The sequence below is a fragment of the Pongo abelii genome, chromosome 2 (assembly GCF_028885655.2).
Source record: "Pongo abelii isolate AG06213 chromosome 2, NHGRI_mPonAbe1-v2.0_pri, whole genome shotgun sequence".
NCBI classification, from domain to species: domain Eukaryota; kingdom Metazoa; phylum Chordata; class Mammalia; order Primates; family Hominidae; genus Pongo; species Pongo abelii.
The window spans coordinates 85315856-85338187 of record NC_085928.1 but is presented as its reverse complement, the minus strand read 5'-3'; the positions used below and the strand labels follow the sequence as shown (position 1 = coordinate 85338187).

The following is a 22332-nucleotide window of genomic DNA, read 5'->3' as shown; positions in this document are numbered from 1 at the left end:
ACTTTTACCAGTCTCATCTAATCTGGGTCTTTTTATTTGCTTGCAGAATAGTACATCAAAAGAAAGATTGGGGAGAAGGGGGAAAATAGCCATGATTAAAAGACTGCTGCAGCTCAAGGACAGAACCAAAATGTTAGATGCCTGACTTCACTACTGGCCGCTAATTAAATGCAAAACAGGAGCATTAATTTGAAATGGGATGAGCCACACTATATTGGGTTTTTATTTTTTGCTGCAAAATGAGCCCCACCTTGGCTCCCTCCCCGATCCTGCCATGTTTTCGAAGTGTTGGGGACCAGATGAGTGAGCGAGCGGCATGCTGTTAATCAAGTCTTACTCATCTGTGTGTGCCACTGCATTCAAAGAGAATTAATAACGGGCTTAGCTGAAAACCGGGAGGACCAAGGTGCTGCTGGCTCCTGTTCAAGTGCTCCCAGATTCGTGGCTGTTCTTTTAAGCCCCAAGAGATCAAACTCAGTTTTACTTCTGTGATCGCTTGAAAATTGCAAAGCCCCAAGAATACGCTCTCTGGGGCTTCAGAAAACCACTGAAGAGCAACAAAGTCAAAAGAAAAAAACTGAGTTTTCTAGTACTTTCCTCTAGGTGGAAGTTAATAAAAAGTAAGATATAGATTTTATTCTAAGGCTCAAGGTGTTTACCCAGGATCCTGAATAGAGGATGGCTGCTGGAAGAAGTGTTACTGAAGGTGATGAAGGGGTAGGAATTCTGCCCCAAAATATTTCCCCAACTGGGTTATACTGTTAGAGATCAATTCTTTGGGGTTATTTAGGAAATGCCTGTCCTAGAGGAATTAACACGAAAAGACTTTCAGCTGCTAATTCATTTAAACTGCCCTAATTACTTATATGAATAACCACCAAAATAAATAATGAATGCAATGGCTGCTTCTACCTAATGAAAACTTCCTGTGTCAAAACACTGTGCTGTGTGCTGTACATGCATCTTCCATCTAATCCTCACCTGTTATTTTCTTCCTTTTACAGAGGATACCTGAAAGAGCTAACATTATTTGCCCAGGGTTGCACAGATAAGACTCAAGCCAAGATTTAAATCCAGGGGAGAGTGACTCCAGAGCCAGTTTTCTAAAGGCCACTCAGTTCCACCTCCTTGTGTACCTGGGTGGCTGGGCGGAGTTGCAACATAAAGCTGGCCATCAGGGAACAGAAAGGAGGGCATGGAGGAGGTGGCACCGCCAGCTAGGGCAGCAAAGTGCCCAAGGAGAAGGGGAAAGATGTGATGGAAGAGGCAGGGAAAGGCTGCCAAAGACAAAATGTGTTTTATTTAGCAGAATGGTTAAAAGCAGAGCCTTTGAAGCAGGACCACCTGGGTTCCAATGGCAGTTCGAGTCGTGAGCTGCTGGTATTCAATTTACAGTGCTGTTTGTTCCTTGCTTACCCTCTCTCCAGCATGCAGTCCTACAGAATGAGAACCATTTGGAGAAATTATCTGTTACTAATCTGATCAACATCTGAAAGACAGTCTCAATTAAAGACAGAGAGAGAAAGAAATTTGAGCTCTAGAACTCACTAGGTGTGATCCTGGCAAAATACCTCATCATTTTATACCTCAGTTTCCTCACCTATAAAATGAAGACAATAATCCTATCGATCCCAATTAAGTGTGTTAATATATCTAAAGGATTTTAAATAGTGCTTGGCATAAAATAAGTGCTATATATGTGGTAGCTGTGTTTTCTTTTAATTATCAATTCTGGCAAGAAGTAGTCCTGACTCCAACAGTCTGAAAAAAACAAGGATGTGCAACAAAAACAAGGATGTGCTTACATCTGCCAAAAACATGTATGAGAATGTTCACAGAAGCTTTATTCATAGTAGCCAAAACCTCGGGAAAAAAAATAGATGTTCAACACTAGAATAAAGTAGCCTATTCTTACAATGAAATACCATGCAACAATGAAGAAGAACTGCTATTACAGGTAACAGCAGACATAGCGTTGGGCAAAAAACTTAGGGAAGAATATAAACTGTATATTTCCATTTATAAGAAGCTATCAAAGAGAAAAACTAAGTTCTACTGGTAGTAGTGTGTATGACTAGGAGGGTTACAAAGGACCCATATGGGTGCTGGAAATTCTGCATCCTATATGAGTTGTGGTTTCATGACTGTGTACCTATGTGAACATTCACTAAGCTCTAGTAATTAAGATTTGGACACTTTATTGTAAATTGCACCTCAATTTTTTTAATTAGCAAAAGGTATTAAATCAGTATATGTGATGTGACCTTATGTGTAAAGTTAGTAACTAAGAGTTTTAAAGTTTATTTAAATTGTGATGCATTAGTGATGCATTTCATCAATTAAGCCAGAACATCAAACTCGCTATTAAGATGAGACCAATATGTCTACTTCACTAAGCATATTTAATAAATAATGCAGTAAAAAAACCATGGAAGTGGTGTGCAAATTAGTGACATTTGGACTTCACTAGACTATGGAGAAGGGGGCACACAGTCCTTTATTCCAGCAGGGATCAACAAACTTTGTCCATGGGCCAAATCCAGCCCACTGCATGGTTTTGTACACCCTGTAAACTGAGAATCGTGTTGACCTTCCCAAATGGTTGGGGAAAAAAAAGAATAGTATTTATTGATACATGAAAGTTAAATAAAATTCAAATTTCATTACTCATAAAATGCTATTAGAACATGGTCATGCAACATTCATTTACATGCCATCCCAGGCTTTTTCTCACTATAACAGTAGCTATAACAGAGTTCATGGGGCCACAAAGTATAAATATTTACTACATAGCCATTTATAGAAAAAGTTTGTCAACCCCTGCTGCTCAAGTGGATACCTTTCATCATTGTCAGTGATGCGGTCCCATAAAGTCACCTCCCTGTTCTAATTGTTTCGTACTAAGAGGCTATTCTCAAATACCCACCATGATTAACTCTTTGGCTCCAAATTCTGAAGCCCAGTGAGTGTCCAAGCTCTGAGTTCTTAGGACAAGCTCTGGCCCAATGGCAACTAGAACACTATTACAAGATCTTTGCCAAAAAAGACAATACAATTACAAACTATCACAAGCAAACATTTTAAGTTAGTCTCTTGCATCACATTGAAAAAGTGTCCTTTTTTTCTGGAATTTTTACTGTGCCCTCAAGTTAGTTCTTGCTTTAAAACCAACCAACTGTAGAGTCCTATTCTATGTTTTCAAGTCATTACTACATCCTTTAAGTAGAAACATTTAGGGTCATTATTGGAAATGTACAGATAGAAAATAATTGGGCTCCTAATTAGGTGATAAGAAAATTTAACTCTCAAAATGGTGATGGAAGGTGAATTTTCCCACCTCTGAACTTTCAATAGGCTTCAGAATTTGGATCCAAGGAGTTAATCATGGTGGGTATTTGAGAATAGCCTCTTAGTAAGAATTAGAACAGGGAGGTGACTTTATGGGACCACATTTTTTTCCTCCACATGGGAATATCCTTCCTCCTGTCTCCATTGTAGCTAAATCTCCCTTACTAAACTGATAGTTCACTGAATATGAAATCCATATTACAGTTAATAATCATACCCAGTCCGCCACTTTGTGCAAAACGGGCACTTAAGATACACATGAAGAAAAATTTATAAGAGAAATTTCTATCTCCATTCAATAAATATTGAATTGACCAAGATATGCTGAATTTATCTGCTCATCTCCTTAGACTTTAAGTGACTATTTTTCTATCTGCAAAGGCAATAACTATTTTTGACAGACAAGTTCAAAACCTACCAGTGTGAATGTGTACTTTTGGAAATAGGGTAAATACCTTACAATTGTGAGAAATTCTTTCTTGTGGAATGCTGTTTAAGAAAAGTTGTGAGGTTCCCACTGACTCCATCTAATGTTAATCATTTATGAAATACTGCAGTTCAGAGCTCAGCAATTGAAGTCATTTCAGGCAGTAAATATACATTTCCTGTCAAAACATATCAAACGGATAAGACTTCAATTTATTTGAGAATAAGTTGTAACTCACTTCAATATTGGCAATTTGGAGGATTCTCTGATGGCTTTTAATAGCCTTGATAGTTTTCTTCTTCTTGCCCCCAAACCACTGAGTATCTCTCCATTTGATCCTTCCCAGAAATGGCCCTCAGTATCTATCTTCGTAGTATCCGTCCCTCCAATTCCAAATCCATTGTGTGGTTTCCCTTCCCATCACTCAGATTTTACAGAACTCAAGTTAGATCTACATGTAACTTGAAGTATTCTGGATTTACAGATTATTACCTCATTAAAACTAAGGTCCCAACTTCGTTTATCACTGCATTCTGCCTGTATCATTTCACCCCACATGTAACAATACCCTAAAAAATAAAAGCTTTGATACAAAATATTGTTCTTTTTGCAAAAATTAAGCCCAGTGGTAGAATGGTCAAGGCAGGTACTTCGGCACCACAGAATCACCAGGGCCTCAGGCAGCTTCTGTCTTTCTGTTCTGCCTTTTCCCCTTCTGCCTCTTATCCTCAAGGTCACTTCATAGCCCAAAATAGCTGTTGGAGAACCAACTATTACATCACATTTCAGGACTTAGAAAGGAGGAAGATCCAGAAAGGGCTCTACCCCTGGATTTTAGAAGACTCACCAGAAATAACCACTCAAAACTTCTACATATATCTCCTATGGCTACCCTGGTGCAAGAGAGTCTGTAAAACATAGTCCTGATTCTGTACAGCTTGTATCTCACTAGAAATCAGGGTTCCATTACTAAGGAAGGGGGAAGAATAGATGTGACGTACGCAGCTAGCATCTCTTCCACCCTGTATTGCATATATCCATTTTGTATAGATGGACCACCAACAATTAAATAATTGAAAGAAATATAGAAATGTCTCCAGCATGGGCCCTTTCATCACCTAAGGGAACCTTCCAGAAGATTCCACCCCAACCTCTTGGAGGGCAACTTTCACCACTAGTGAAGAAACACTGATGTACTTCTCAGATTGGACATGAGGGTGTATTTCATACTTCCTCATCAGGTTAATGTAATGACAGATTTCAGATATAAACAGCACCTCAACTGCACTTACTGTGAGACTGTGGTGGTTCTATGGTTTGAGTTTTTAGGGCTTTAAAATATCACAGGTGTTTCTACATCTTCCAAGCCCAAGAGCAGAATCAGAGACCTCCGCCCCTGTGTGTCAGTGTGGAACAGATTGAAAGTTCCCAGGAACAACTGGGCATGGTGGCTGACACCTGTAATCCCAGCACTTTGGGAGGCTGAGGCAGGCAGATCATGAGGTCAGGAGTTCGAGACCAGCCTGACCAATATGGTGATACCCCGTCTCTACCACAAACACAAAAAATTAGCCGGGCGTGGTGGCGCATTCCTGTAATCCCAGCTACTCGGGAGGCTGAGGCAGGAGAATCACTTGAACTTGAGAGAAAGAGGTTGCAGTGAGCTGAGATCGCGCCACTGTACTCCAGCCTGGGCGACAGAGCGAGACTCTGTCTCAAAAAAAAAAAAAAGAAGCAAGCAAGCTCCCAGGAACAATGGTATTTACCTAGGACCAAGTGGGAAGGTAGAAACCTAAGCTCTGAATTTAACACTTCTGAGTTTTCACTCTGACACCCAGTTTATGGACGATCAGGACAAGTTGGTACATGGCAACGTGGCTTCTGGCAGATCTTTAGGAATAATGATAATGTGCGTTTATACAATTAGCTATAGTTTTCGAAGCATTTTCACATAGTCATCAATTGGAAACTCCCACCAGTACTTTATAGCAGGCCAGATCGTTGTAGCTTTGAGTAGGTTAGGGATTTATTACTTAAGGTTTTCTCTTATGAGACAACATTTGAGACTTCAATAATGAGAGGAAGCCAGACACACATACACACACACACACACACACACACACACACATACACAAACACATTTCACATTCCAGGGAAAGGAAATCAGGTACAGAGCTACTGAACAAGGAAGGAACACATTCACTGTATGGTAAGAAATGAGAGATGGTCAGTGTCGTTACCTCAGAGGAAAGGGGAGAGGTCGCAAATGACACTGGAGAAAAAATCAGTGCACTGGCAACCGTCATCCTCTGATCCTACTTCTAATATAACTTTTGCTTGTCCTACCTCCAGATAGATTTTCAACATGGGAATCTTATCCATCTTCTGCCTCTGTCATCCTCACTCAATCTACTTCTAAAAATGTCTTTCAAGAAATGAAAAAGAAGCTATTGTTTTCATTGCAAGCTATGTCTAATTTTAAAATATATACAAAATTCCTAAATTATAAAACTTCATTTGATTTTTGTTTTCTCCAGACAGGGTCTTGCTCTGTCACCCAAGTGGGAATGCACTGGTGCAATCACGGGTCACTGCAGCCTTGACCTCCTTGGTTCAAGCAATCCTCCCATCTCAGCCACCTAAGTAGCTGGCACTACATGCATGCATCTAACTTCTGTATTTTTTTTGTACAGACAGGGTTTCACCATGTTGCCCAGATTGGTCTCAAACTCCTGGGCTCAAGAAATCTGCCCACTTTGGCCTCCCAAAGTGCTGGGATCACAGGTGTGAGCCACCATGCCCAGCCTCTTCCATTTGCTTTAAAACCAGGTTTTCTATAAACTTTCTGTAATCAGCACTTTCAAATTGCAATTCACTTTGTGTGTTTTTAAAAAATACCATATACACAGACATATACAGCATCCTATTTCCTGTATACCAAGAGTAAACCTTCAAAATATCCCTCTGTAAGAACGAAATTCCAAACCCCTGCCATAGGATTCACACTTAGTAGGCCTTCAATTCTGTCTGCTTCCCTGCAGCTTCCCAAGTCCACTGCTTCAAACAGTTAGGAAAAACAATTTTTATAAAACATCTTGGCATCCATCAACCAGCATTTTCAAGGGCAAGAAAACAGCAGCGCCCAAGGAGCTGTCTGAGGTGCTTAAGGTTAATGGCTGTATTTACATAGCCATCAATTCACTTTACAAAGAACTGCCCCAGTAGGACTGTGCAGCTCAAGCAGGCGGCCCCCGTCAGGACAGAGCAGACAGGAGTCTCTAAATAAGGAGGAAAATGCCTGATAAATCTTAATGACATCGTCTTGTTTTCATTCACTTACTTATCACCTTATTTTCAGCTCAAGAGTCTTGAGCCCCTGATTGAACAAAATACACTACACTTCCATTTCTCCATGAGTCACTCTCTAAAACTTTTTGGGACTGTAGTAAATTACAATGGCCTTACCTTTTATGATGATGCATACCTTGCACCAGCGCTGTCCGATCGGGCAGCCACTACACATTCATGGCTACTTAAGTTTAAAGCTAAATTAATTAAAATTAAAGAAAATTTAAAATTTGCTTCTTGAGTCACATTAACCACATTTCAAGTACTCAAAAGTGACATGTTGCTTAGTGGCTCTCACAGTGAACAGCAAGAAGTTTGGAACATTTCCACCATCACAGGGAAGTTCTATTGAAACATACAGGAATTTGTAAGAGTCTACTTACAGATTTTATTGATAATGTCTAGGACTTGACCTGTTCTGGAGTTAACATATCTTAATTCCAAGAGAACATAATGATAAGAGACTTTCTGCAGTCCCCACGTTTTCCAGACACATTCCCAAGCCACTGGTGCATTGGTGTTTTTAATGCCCTAAAACACACCCTCTGACAAGGCAATTACACTTCTACCCTAGAAAAATGCAAACACATGGGTACCAAGAGACTGTAATTATGAGAAGGCTTTAAACAGTAAACACTGCATCTCAGTTAACACCATATATGACTTTGTTCAAGAATGGTATCATCATACTCTCTATAGTAGAAAAAACTGGGAAAAATCTGAATGCCCATCTGTAGGGAAACAGCTAAATAAAATGCAGTACATTCATAGTGGAACACTATATGGTAGTTAAAGGAATGAGTGAGACCTGTGTGTGTATAAACGTGGATAATCTCCAAGACACCAGTAAGCAAAAAAATACAAACTATAGAATCAGATGTATAAAATGACACTACTTAAGTGAAAAAATTCACACACAAGACTGTATATTTAGTAACCATACATAACTAACATAAATAGCAAAGTTTAATATATTTTGATATTTTCACATTATACTTTTTAAATAAAGTTAAATGCCAAATATGCTTCCTATTTCTGTTGATTAGTTGGCATTGATACAAATCAACTTCAAATGATAAGAGAGAATCTACCAGGTCTTCATCAGTCCATTCTTCCTGCTCATGTTTGGATTTCTTTGAAACATAATGTATACTAAATATTTTAAATATGTGCAGAAGGATAGAGCCCAAACTCTTTATAGTATCTGAGAAGGGAGAGATAGAAATAGGTTGTAGAGAGAGTTAGAAGTGATTTTTACTTTTTCTCTAATTTTTTTTTTTTTTTACAACTTGTGTATTCCCTGCAGGGGTTCTACAAAGTCACTGTCACCCTGTATTATGACCAGTGGCACCACTATCCCCTACAATGCAGCCTGAGTAGCTGTAATAACAGAAAGCAGCCATTCCCAGCCAGCAGACAGTACCACCCACACATGCCATGTTCTACAGTAAATCAAAGACCATGGTTTTCTAAAAGTAGATATTGTTCTTAAAAAAAATTAGGACAATTTTGTTGTTTGGATGCTTCTGCTGTTTAGTCTTCCATAGAAGCCATCTCCAGCAGGGCCTTCGTCTGCCACTCAACTTGGAAACCTCATCTCCTAACTGTATGGGGTTGAGTGCTAGGGGGACAAAGGCCAAAAGGGTCAGCAGCCAGGGAGGAGAACTGTAGCATCTTGACAGTTGGGCAGAGATGACCAACGTGAAAACCTGCCGAGGGGACAACAGTGACTGATGGGTCCTAAGGAAGTGTTAGTACAAACCTAGTCACACGCAACACCCTGCTGCCCGCAAGAGGGGATCACAGTTCCACAAACCAGCTATGTAATTAAAACACAGCTCTGGAGAAGAAGGAGGTTAAATGACTCTGACCCAGTCCACCCTCTCTGCTTGTTGGTTGCCAATTCTAACCTTTCTGCCAACACCCACACATTTCTATAACTCAGATTATCTCCAAAATATTTCACAAACTTCCAATTTTTTTAAACAAGTGAAGAAAAAAAAGCAAGCTCTTTACATGTGTTTTCTTATTCAAAAGAGACTTCAGTTTGCAAACTTTTAATTTTTTTAGACAGTGCAAGACAAAGTAAAATCCACTGAAGCCTTTTCATTTAAGCAAATGCAGAAGATAATTTATTCCTCCAAGTGGCAGGAGAAAGCAATAAGCCAGGCATCTGTGCAAAAACTTTCCATACCCCCTCAAGTCCTATAATTCTGTCTACAACTCCATCTTCTGGTCCTGACTAAATCTTCGATTATTCCCAGAACGGATGAAACCTTAAATCCACATCAGCTTTTAACATCTGCTGAGTCTTAACTATACAGGAACAAAACAGAAATTCCTGTATGTCACCTGCCGATAGGATTACAATTTAAATCAGACTCAAAAGTATATGGAAATCGAAGCCATGTTTTTTCCTAGTCCAATGTAGACATCAGTCAGATGACGGAAGTTGGCAATAGGCTGGTTACATGCTACTTACAGCAAACCTGCCTCAACATTCATTTAAACAACTATGCAATTCTTATTTTAAAAGGCCTCAACTACGGAAAACGCATCTTATGCTCTAAAAGAAATGTCAAGACATTATCAAAATCAGTTTCTCAGGTACAACACTGATCCAACGAACATTTAATTTTTCCTTTGGTTCAGTAATTTAAATCAACCTTCTGAATGATACTATTTAGACAAGCTTACCAACATATGACAAAATGAGAAACTCTCAATCTAATCAAAACAACCTTATTTTTATAAAAATCTCTGTATTAAATTTTTAAACTCTGAAAAATGTATTGTGTAAGAAAGTGTTATACAAAGTGTGGTCCAAAGCTTGGAAGCATCAGCACCTCATGGGAGCCTACTGGAAACAGAAATTCATAGGCCTCATCCCAGACTTATTGAATCACGAACTCTGAAGATGAGGCCAGGTTTTTAACAAGCCTTCCAGGTGCTCCAGCACTGGTCTAAAGGATAATATTAGGAATGTCAAGAATACTGGAATTTGGGGACTGGTATACCAAACAAGATTGATCATGTAAAATCAATTTTTAAAATCCAACAAAATTCAGAATTTGCAGAGGACAAAAAAAAATTGCAATCAGCATAAACCCTACATTCATCTCCCTTCCTTCCTTATTTCTAAGTAAATGAGGATCATGAAACTTACATATGGATATAGTCAATTGCTTGTAAGTTCATGTCTATTTATGCTGTGCACATCAAATATTTGCACATCAAACCAGAATCTGAGTTTACCCTTGGGATCCTGAGTCTTTTGTAAATGTGAAAAGAGTAAATTTGGTATCAAAATGTCTTGAAGAAACAGTTTTCTAGGAATCCTGCCAGTCCTTTTTCTCAGGATGACCTTAACTTTCAGTCTTGAGGAATTTTTTCCTTTCCTGATTAATACTTCATAGGATGATTAGTATATTTTGTACATGTGTACATCAGGACAAGCTGGCTCGTGACTTTTCCCCTACTATTGAGAACACCAGAGCTTGGTGCTCCATTGTAAAAGGATTAACTAATATGCTAGGCCAGTATCAATGGCAGAGCTTACTGGCACTGTCTGCTCCCCCGACTTACCCATGAGGAACATGGTTCTAACCATCGCCATTTTCCTTTAAAATAGCAAAGAAACCTGGCAAATAGACTACACACATCTGACTCAGGATTCCATGAGGCCCAGCTCTCCCACTCCCCTTCCCCATACAAGCTTATTTCTGGGTCTTTAGAATCAAATTAGAACACCCTGTCAGACACCTATTCGTGCAAACGTTAATTTCAAGTGTATTTAAATGTCTTCACATCTTGCTATTGCTCATCACATCAAGCAGAGCTGCTTCCACTGTGTAATCACAATAATGAATAAACATGGGGTGCTTAGAAAGGACTGAGGCACCACAAAACTGATCAATTGTTAATTCTATAAAGTGACTAAATGTGCCTTCCTTTGCAATAACTCCATCAAGCTGTGTTTTGGGTGGGAAGGATGCCCATGTCCTCTGCCTACTGTCTCTGTAAAACGAAAATGCAATCATCGGTCAGATCCCACCTAAGGCTTATCTTAATCTTGATTATTTCCCCATATTGTCTCAACCCACCTCTCCCCCGCAACTCCAACGAGAAGCAGAAATTGTCATGGCATTTAAAAAACCATGAGCTGCATGATTATTAATCGACAAAGGATTTGAGGCAGCACTAATATTAACAGCCTCAATAGCCACAGTGTGTATTTATTGCCTGTTATTATTTTGATAAAATACCAATTTCGCAATGAACATCTGACCCACAGGAACTCCAAATCTCAGTGAAATTCCTTTGTGTGGCAGAAGGAGGACTGTTAGAGCTTCTCCTTAGGGTAAACACACTTGTTATTTACCTCTTCTTCCCAACCATCCCTGGGCCATATGCATGAGGAGTTTGTCCAACCTTTCTTGAGTTCAAAGAATGAATAATCTACTAAGAGTTGTGTCTCTGGACCACACTGCTTGGGTTCAAACTGCATCTCTGCCACAAACTACCAGTGCGGCTTCCATCCTGAGTGCTTCATTTTTCTCATGCAAAGAAGGCAGATGATTGATTGTGTCTACCTTGTAGGACTTCAGGAGAATTAAATCAGATAGCACAAAAATATTCTTAGTACAATAAAATGGCACAGCCACCATAGAAAAACAGCATGGTGGTTCCTCAAAAAATTAAACACAGAATTATCATCCAATCCAGCAACTCCACTTCTGGGTATAGACTCAAAAGAACTAAAGGCAGAACTAAAAGCATCTTGAACAGACGTTTGTATACCTATGTTCATAGCAGCATGACGTGCAATAGCCAAAAGGTGGAAAAAAACAAATGTCCATTGAAGGACAAATAAAAAATAAAGTGTGGGCTATACATGCAGTGGATTATTCAGCCTTAAAAAGGAAATTCTGACACATGCTACAACATGGATGAACCTTGAAGACATTATGCTAAGTGAGATAAGACAGACACAAAAGAATGAATAATGTATGTCTCCATTTATATAAGGTACCTAGAGGAGTGAAAATCAGAGAGACAGGAAGTAGAAAGTTGGTTGTCAGGAACTAGAAGGGGGAAATGGGAAATTCATGTTTCATGGGTACAGAGTTCAGTTTTGCACCATGAAAAGGGTTCTGTGGATGGACTGGGCAATGGTAGCTTAACAATGTGAATGTACTTAATGCCACCGAAATATACACTTAAAAACAGTTAAAATGATAAATTTTATGTTTTTTACCCAAACTGAAACAAAAATGCTTAGTATAACACCCAGCAACATCCTTACTCAACAAATGATAACTATTGTTACTATTATAATTTTTTTAAAGCTCAACAAGGCAAATATTAACAAACATTCTCTAACGTAAAAATGGCCAGCATCCAGAGAAAGCTCTGATGAAAGAGACACTTGCTAAGTAAGGTCCAATTCCATTTAAACATCTCCTTACCCACTCCCCACTGCCTCTCTAACCCCCCACTGGTAGGTACTCCTTGACCTTAATGGGGATGTTTAAATGTTAACCAATGAGTTTTCTAAATCTCCTCAGCTGCATATCAGCACCTAAGTTTTGAGGTGGAGGAAATTCCGCATACAAGGAGAACGAGATTGGTACCAAGGGGCAGACTCACAGCCATCCTCTGCCTTGCTTAATGGAGTTCCGTGCTTCTAAGCAGACCTAGAGTCTGCAAAGAGCAGGACAGAGTGCAAAGAAGATGTGAATTTTTTATCCTGGGAGGACTGAGCCCATGGTAACCAATTTTATGGCTCTTTTGATTTGTGCCCATAGATATCTCTGTGTGTGCGTGTGTGTGAGTGTGTGTTGAGAAGGAATTAATCCAAAAATACAGATGAAGAAAGCTGCGTCTCTGATGTGAAGCCGAGTTGCATAATCAGTTCTGAAGGCAGAGAAAAGGTAACAGATGTTTACATTACAATCTGGCTCCTACTGGAAGAGCTGCCAAATGATTTAAATAGTAACAAAGATTACTATTCCAGTGATTTGTTGCCCCCAACAATACATACAGAGAAGAATTCACCCCAGTAATTTTTTCTTTGGATGGCTTTAATTAAACATCGCACTGTACAAAATATTTATGGCTTTCAAACTACTTAAAATCTTAAACCAGACACCACTTTAAAAGGTACAATTGAAGGACTTACTCCATTACTGACATATGAAACTTGATGTCTGGTAAACAGGATGCATTACAAAGAAACTCAAAATCGCTTTTAACTTTTGGATGTTTTATGACTAATATTAAGATAAATTTTTAGGTAGAATAACATATAGCCATGAAAAAGAATGACATATAGCTCTTCGCTGATTTCTCATCTTTCCTGGAATCACTCCAGAGCACATCTGGGTCTCATGTAAAATGATCACCACAACGTAGGAGGTCTCTACAGGCAAGGAATGTCGGCCTCCTTCCCTAGCCACAGGTGCATCAAAAGCCCTCTAATGGGCCTTTGCTGAGTAAACAAAGCAGGACACAGATCATATGATGTATGAACCCCGTTATTCAAAATTGTCAGGTCTAAGCCGGGCACAGTGGCTCATGCCTGTAATCCCAGTACTTCGGGAGGCGGAGGCAGCCAGATTACTTGAGGTCAGGAGTTCAAGACCAGCCTGGTCAACATGGTGAAACCCCGTCTCTACTAAAAATACAAAAATTAGCCAGGCATGGTGGCGCACGCCTGTACTCCCAGCTACTCAGGAGGCTGAGGCAGAATTGCTTTAACCCAGGAGGGGGAGGTTGCAGTGAGCTGAGATCACGCCACTGCACTCCAGCCTGGGCGACAGAGACTCTGTCTCCAAAAAAAAAAAAAAATCAGGTTTAAATATATGTGAATAAAAGTAGCAGGAGGGAATTGGAAATAGGTTTACCAAAGTTTAAAAAGGAATTGTCTCTGGGTGGCAAAATTGGGTGGGTTTTTTTTTTTTAATTTTCCTTTTTATATTTTTCTGCAATGTTTGAATTTTTCTACCCCAGGTATGTACTATTTTTATAAATTAAGAAAAGAAATTTTCAAAACAGAAGCCTAGGGTGATGAAAAGAACTGTGGCCTATTCATCAAGATACTTGGGTTCCCTGAGAGAAATAAAGAGCTGCAGACATTGGATAAGACACTTTTCACTACTCTTGACCTTAAAAGTTGCCATTAGAGCAGAGTTTCTCAACTGCAGCATTCCTGACATTTTGAATCAAATAATTCTTTGCGGCCGGGCGTGGTGGCTCAGGCCTGTAATCCCAGCACTCTGGGAGGCTGAAGTGGGCAGATCACCTGAGGTCAGAAGTTTGAGAATAGCCTGGCCAACGAGGTGAAACCCGTCTCTACAGAAATACAAAAATTAGCCAGGCATGGTGGCAGGTACCTGTAATCCCAGCTACTGAGGAGTCTGAGGTGAGAGAATCGCTTGAACCTGGAAGGCGGAGGTTGCAGTGAGCCAAGATTCCACCATTGCACTCCAGCCTGGGTGACAGAGCAAGAATCCGTCTCAAAAAATAAATAAATAAAAAATAATAATTCTTTGCTGTGGGAGCTGCCCTGTGCACCACAGGATGTTTATTTAGCCAGTATTCCTGCCCTCTACCCATGAGAGACTGCTCTCCCATACCATCCTGCCCCAAATTGTAACAATCAAAAAAATGTCTCCAGACATTGCCAAAACTCCTCTGGGGAGCAAAACTGCCCTCCATTGGAGCAATTTTAACTTTCCCCTGCACTTCGTGGTCTGTAAGTTTCTTCCTTGCTGAAAACCTTTGTTAATTTTTAGAAGCAGTATTTAAAGTCTGTGGTTTTAGGCCCAATGATTCCCAGGTTAGTAACTACAGTGTACCTCAGACTTATCAATATTTTCATCACACTAGAGAAAAAGATGAAATGGAAATGAAGAAAATCAAGAAATAAAACTACTAATTTTCAGAGAAAACTTTAGAACACATGGCACAGATGTGAAACTAAAAGAATCCAAGCAGACACAGTGGTCATTAAAAAAAAAAAATGAATAAATAATAACTCTAGCTTTTGACAGCTCCACCTTTTGTTAAGGTAACTGAAATACTGTAGAATGTTCTATTGCTTTCTAGTTTAAAATGAACTTATAGCACTAGCAAAGCCAACAGAGTAGTTTATGTGTATTGCCATATTTTTATCTTTTTAAAAAAAGCTTAGTGTTTTCTCTTTACTTCAGAAGAAATACAAGGATAGCCAGGCACAGTAGCTCATGCCTGTAATGTCAACACTTTGAGAGGCTGAGACAGGAGGGTTGCTTTAGCCCAGGAGTTCGACACCAGCCTGGGGAACATGCTGAGACTCTGTCTCTAGAAAAAATAAAAAATTAGCTGGGCGTGGTGGTGCACACCTGTAGTTCTAGCTACTCAGGAGGCTGAGGCAGAAGGATTGCTTTAGCCCAGGAGGTCAAGTTTGCAGAGAGCTGTGATCACACCACTGCACTCCAGCCTGGGTAACAGAGACCCCATCTCAAAAAAAAAAAAAAAAAAAGAAAAAAGAAATACAATGATATCTTCCTATTTTTCCAAAAAGGATATTTTACTCTTCTGGATTAACAATACCACAATCTCATAAGAGGAAACAAATTACCCATGTCTTTATTATCTTTCTAAATGGTGTCTTATTTGTCATTTTATAACAAGAACTCCCTAATATTTGATGGTACCATACTTCAGAATTAAAATTATTTATGTTTGTGTTAATGATTTGCTACTCTAAGATCCTGAGAGCTTTTGAATTAAAAAGAATGACTAAAAAAGATTCAATGTTGCCTTAGATTCATAACTCTGAAAATCAGCAGTTCATCCATATAGAGAAAGCCATCTAGTAACCAGAATGTTTCCATAACATCAACACTCTACAGCTGGCACATACTGAGTGTTCAACAAATGTAGGGTACCATTATCATTACTCACAACCATGCCAGAAAATAATGTTATACCAAATTATTGGCTAGTACCGGCTTTTATAGCAACTAAAAGGCACTAAGTATGAAAGGGCAGCCTATCACTTAATAGATTAATATTCTGAGTTCTTTCACAAATAAACCATAAATCATTATCTTAAACTACCTGACCATCATTTTAACATCCATTTCTCTCCATGTGTTCAGTTAGGTTCAAACTGAGTCACCCTGCCCAATCCTCTTCCATCGCCAGCTCCCCTTTAAACCTTTTGTTTATAACTGTGGATACTGTCGCAGCTACTAGGAAGTAACCCAAGCTAGCTGGTGCATACAGCTGTCCAATCCTTGAGCTGGGCTCAACCAGCATGGTAGTCCAGCAAACTGATGGTGCAAGATGCCAATGTGGCCCTCCTCCGCAGAGACAGCCAAGGGAAGGGGTCCCACCACATCACAGGAGTCATTCTCTCCCAGTCTTCACTGGAAAGTCCACTGGGCTAGGAATTAGGACTCCGGGATTCTAATCCCAGGTTTTTTAAATAACATACTAGATCCAAGGTACAACAACACCTCCTACCCCTGATCTTCTAGAAAGGTGAAATCTGAGGTACTTTCTAGATTTGAAATTCTTTGAGCGTTTCCTTAAACCAGATTTTACAATTAAGTTTATTTAAAAAAAAAAAAAAAGAGCCCTTTTGACTGACTGAAGGGAAATGAATTGAATAGCAACTGTAAAACAGGAAAAGTTTCTCTTATTTTTCAGCAGATATCAAATAGATGGGAAGTCAAAGTCAATTTTATCTTATGAGAGGTGGGTTGCAGGAGATCACAAATTGAGTGAGGCATTACCAAGCGCAATGCCATACTACAGCTTAAGTCTCTAAGTCAGGGCTGCCATACCATACTTAAGTCTCGAAGTCAGGGCTGTCTAGGTTCTGACATGGCTTTTAGAAATAACATTTTCAAAACAAGTAATTATGAAGTGATTAATGTGGCCAAGATCACTTCACCAATAAATACCTTTGTGGATATCTTTGTTTCCTATTGCCTGAATCCTGAATCATGTTTCCTAGTGCCTCAATCCCCCACCCTCAATCCTGAATCTTGACAAATTAGGATCAATACACTGTATGGCCTCCCAATCATTTATGATTGATTGGCTTCAGAACTTTAAGTCATCTTGCTAATCCTGACTGATTTATAGCCAACACCTGAAGAAATGAATGCACGTACTCAAACAAATTAGCCCATCATCTACATGGCTATCTCTAGGACAAAAAATAAAAGCAAAAGATTAGTCCATTTACTATGATGTCTTTACATATTTGTGAAGAAACAGAGCCAGAACACAGGGTGAAAAACTCCCAAAGAGGAAGAAAGCATAAGGGGGAAAACCTACTTATGCAAATTCTAAAGAGATCTATAAAACTGCAATCTGAGAATTTTATTATTAAGCTAAGCCTCTTAGCATAGAAATACCCAAAACTCTCAAACTGAGCAGCTAATGGAGAGTTAGAAAGCACCAAAAAGACTTCCTTCTTTCTCTCATTCATCACAGGCAATATAGAATCACTTGCTCAATATGATAATGTGACTTTTGTCAATGCATGTTCAAATCAGATCAAGGATTGGCTGCTGATGATGTCATATCCAATGGTTAATCCCCAGTGAATGCAGTTTTAATATCATATGCATCAACACGCCATTTACATAGCAAAGTATTATATTAAGTGTAACAATAAATGAGTGGTGCAGAAAAAAGCAGCTATTAGGAAAAGGCTACGTACCACTGAAAAGGAGGTGGTGGCAGGGAGCAAAGGAGTTTCTTCTTTTTCTTTTTTAATTACTAAATGGAACTAGGTCATCAAACAATACACATGTCTAAAAAGATCAGAAAATGAATACTGAAATTCAAGTGACCTAGAACATTCTAGTACTAGAAATATAGAAACAGTTGCCTTCAATGAAAAATATCCAATAATCGAGCAGAGATATTTGTAGGGGTTTTTGTGTGTGCTAAGGGAACAAGTAATACAATTAAAGTCATTCAAAGATAGAGAAATTGGCAGCCACTGCTTTTCTGGACAGGGCAACTTACTTATCTTTAGCAGGGAAAACTGGTCAAGTCAAATTGTGACTTGAAGCCTTATAATAAATTTTAAAGTGTCAAAAGGCAGTTAAGATGGTACTGAGGGATGAAACCGAAGTCACACAAAGCAGAACAATGAGACAGAAGAACTTAGGAAGGGAACCTTGAAATATGGCTTTCTGCTATGAGAATACTGATTAAGAAATGTCCACGCATATGAAGAAAGCTTCTTCCACAAATGAGCCATGCCAACTCACTCGGTCATTTTGGGAGGACACAAGCCATCATTAGTCATAATGATTCTGAAAACTGCTCTCACACTACCTTATTAAGGCCTGTATTTCCCATCTAAAGGAAGTGTTGGGCTTTCACACTATGACTATAAACTTAGCAGAAATTCTTCTCACTATAAAACCCACGCGAGCTATTGAAGAATTCTTCAAGTCACACATTTGTTCTCAGTGACTGAGTGGAAACACTAATTATATTGCAAAATGGCTGTTCCTAAATTACTTTAGCTTTTAAAAAAATCCAAGGCCTTCCTGAACTGGGCTCAGACACAAACTGCCCCCACCCCTTCCCTCCTCAGCGAGTGTTCTAGAGGGGGCCAAACGAAGATGCGTGTGATTAGGAAGCTAGGCCATCAGTATACACAAGTTTGGGTGACCGAGTCTGCAGGTGGCAGCTCCGGGTTATGGTGGACAAGCTTCATGCCAAGGATATTAGAGACAGAAAGAGACCAAGGCTTCGAAGACGCCCATCCCCACACACGGGGATCGCCTGTCACATCACATCAAACTTGCTTGTCTCAGAGGGAAGACCATTGAAAAGTTAAAAGGGAAAAGAGTTCAGGGATAAAGACGTTACACCAAAGGGGGTCCCTGAATCTCGGTGAGGGGGGATGGGCACCAGGCTAGGTCTCGGTGAGTCCGTGAACCCGTGCATGTACCTACTGCTTAGGAGCTGATTCACAGCTTTACTAAGGCTCCGTGGAGCCCCTAAACGTTAAATGATGCTGATTCCAGAAGAAAACGCACCAGCGGCACTGGGTCTGACTTGGGCAGCCTCCCCAGGTGCAGCAGATCAAGCTTTCCAGTTCCAATCCTCCCCCGAGCTCCTTGCTTAGGGTCAAAGATACCCTCTCTTCTAGTAGCGGATTAACAGGGCAAAGAGGGAAAACGAGCGAAAGAAATGTAGAGATGCCGCCTTGGTGGGCAAATCTGAGACGCCTTCCGCGGAAAGAGACGCAACTTCCAGACCCGCTCCAGTTCTCCACTAGGGCGGGAAGCTTTGCGCTCCCAGCTGGAAGACGCGTCCCGAGCGCTCGCGGCGCCCTTCAAGCAAGATCCTAGCAACCAGAGCTTCAGGGTGGGGGCGGGGGGACGCTGACCGGCTCCCACCTGCTTGCTCCTAGAAAGATCCTAGCTCAGATTAAAGGGATGAAGAGCTAAGGTCGGCTTGTCCAGAAAAGAGCTCACGGTGAGTTCACCACCCCCTATACCAATTCATCGAGTGGCCTCCTCCGCATCAGCAGAGCACCCCCAGGGATTCTGTCAGACACGAACCCCGAAACTGGAAGCGGCCGCTGCCTCTCTCCAGCCACACATCCTTACTTCGGAGCGCCGCTTCCAACTTCGGGTTGCACGCCGACCTCAGCACAGGCAGTCTCCCCAGCGTCCCCAGAGAGCCGGGATGAGGGGAGCTGCACCGAGCTGAGTTAAGTCAGTACCAGCCCGAGAGGCAGGGGCTGTCCACGAGACAACACCTAAATACAGCGTCCAAATCCACCCCCACCCCATCCTCTCGCCCCTCCTTATCCCTTCCAACTCTTCTTACTCGACTAGAGCCGGCATCCAAGTCTGACCCGCGCGTCCGGAACTAGGCACTGATCTCCGCACCGGAGCCCGAGGACGCTCACCGTGCCGCCTCCCTGCGGGAGCCCCGGGAGCGGCCCATCACCTCTGCAGCCTCGCCAGGAGAAGAAAAGTTCCCACGTCTCTACCAAGAGAAGCCCGAAGCTCCTGCTGGAGAAGCGGCGGCTGAGGCAGGACTCCCGATGTTCGCCCGCAGCCGCGCGCGCAGTCGGTGCGCCCCGTCCAGGGCGGCGCGCAGCTAGCAGTGCGGGGCCGAGCCCAGCTAGCGCGCTGACCAGGAGGGGCCGGGCCCGCCGCGGAACGCGCTGATTGGCCGGGCCGGCAGGCTGCTCCTGCCCCTGCCTGGCCCCGCGGTCCACGTGGGCCGGCCCTCTCCCCGCCCTGCACCTCTGCTCAGCCGGCGCGCCCCCACTGCCGGCCTCCAGGCGCCTCTCCCGAGCGCCTCGCTGTGGCCACCACTCCGCAGGTGTTGAGCAAAAGGTATTCTTCCTGAATACCTGAGAGTCGCATTGAGCTCCGCATAAGGAAGAGGGATTTAGGGTTCGGCTCTCAGTCGAAACCATTCTCCACGCAGGACCCAAAGCAGTTTGCAAGCAGGATTTCTTAGCCACCCTGTGCTGTAGCACATTCATGAACTAATCTGGCTTCGCGTGAAATGTGCTTGTATGAGAGAGGAGAAAACTCGGCCCACGTATCAATACCTAAATACTTCTCTTATTTAATGTATAAAATACAGCTGGGGTCGGGCGCGGTGGCTCACGCCTGTAATCCCAGCACTTTGGGAGGCTGAGGCGGGTGGATCATGAGGTCGGGAGATCGAGACCATCCTGGCTAACACGGTGAAACCCTGTCTCTACTAAAAATACAAAAATTAGCCAGGCGTGGTGGCGGGCGCCTGTAGCTACTCGTGAGGCTGAGGCAAGAGAATGGCGTGAACCGGGGAGGCGGAGCTTGCAGTGAGCCAAGATCGCACCACTGCACTCACTCCAGCCTGGGCGACAGAGCGAGACTCTGTCTCAAAAAAAAAAAAAAAAATACAGCTAAGATCTTTGACTCCCTCCTCCCACCCCATCCCCAGTCATGCCCTCCACTCTTCCGCAAGTGATGTAACAGATAATCAATGACACTTAATGGTATTCATTTTACTGGGATTACTTCATCTGATCTCTATTTTATAGATGAGATAACTGAAGCACAGAGAAGTTAAATCGTTTACTGAAGATTACACAGGTAACTAGTAAATCCATGCTCTTTAGTATTCAAAGCATGGCTTCGTAGAGCCGTCCCTTGAGAACACGTTCGAACTGCAGACTTTCAGGCCCCACCCCAGAACTAGAATCTTCATTTTAACAAGATGCCCAAGTGGCTGGTACATGCATAAAGTTAGAAAACTTTGCTCTGTACCACTATGCTGCTCACTGTCATTGGCTTGGCTTATCATCTTCTGGTCCTTTTACTCTGCATTGACATACAATTATGTGCCATCCTGCCCCTGCTGCACTCCAAAGTATATTCGCCCTTCTCTGAGTCTACCCCTTGAACTAACCTATGGCAGGCCTTCTGCTTCTGTTCCCCATACCACACATAGCATAGCACATTTTACTTGTTAAACAGTTTCAATCTCTTACTCTCTTATTATTAAAATGGGGGTTCTACATTCAAAGGCAATTTGTTATCAAGATGTCACCAGTTTAAGAGAGAATTCAAGCTTTGGAGATCGGGGCTTGATCTTTGAGATTTCCTTTAAAGACTAGCATTGAAATTCTGTGACGGCCAAGGGGAGATCCAAGCAAAACCTGAAATAGCATGCCAGAAGATTCCAGAGCTCTTTCTCAACAGCATTCATTCATTCATTCATTCACTCAGCAAAACTGAGGGCCTACTCTGTGTCAGGCGCTGTAACAAGTGCTGGTACGTACATACAGAAGGAAACACAACAGTGAAAAGTTCCTGAGTTCATGGAACTTATCTTCTAGTAGGGAGAGATGGGCAATTAACATGACAAATAAGTGAATTACAGAGTTTGATAGAAAGTGGTCAGTGTTATAGAGAGAAAGAAAGTAAGAGAAAAGAAGGTGAGTACTGGGGAGATGGTGGTTCTAAGAATAGTAGTTAGGCTAGTTCCCACTGAGAAGATAATATCTGAACCAAGACTTGGAAGAAGTGAGGGAGCAAGTCATTTAGAAAAAGAAGTCCACATTCATTTTTTCACCAAATATTTGTTGCTTCCATACTGTGTGACAAACATGGTTCTGGCAAAGATCTGCGTGTTTACTTAAGCCCTGTTTTTCATATCTCCAATTTTCCTGC

At 41.3% G+C, this 22332-nt stretch overlaps 1 protein-coding gene across 4 annotated transcripts in view; it reads right to left on the bottom strand.

Annotated features, from left to right (window-relative positions):
* Positions 1–20270, bottom strand: part of TAFA4 (TAFA chemokine like family member 4) — a 218967-nt gene extending 198697 nt beyond the window's left edge. Inside the window, exon 1 of one of the 4 annotated variants that reach the window (XM_024244957.3) lies at positions 19985–20270. The gene's annotated coding sequence lies outside the window, so the exon portion shown is untranslated. The remainder of the gene's footprint in view (positions 1–19984) is intronic. The other 3 variants (XM_054551899.2, XM_054551897.2, XM_054551898.2) reach the window with 3 other exon arrangements.
* Between the last annotated feature and the right edge of the window lie 2062 nt (positions 20271–22332).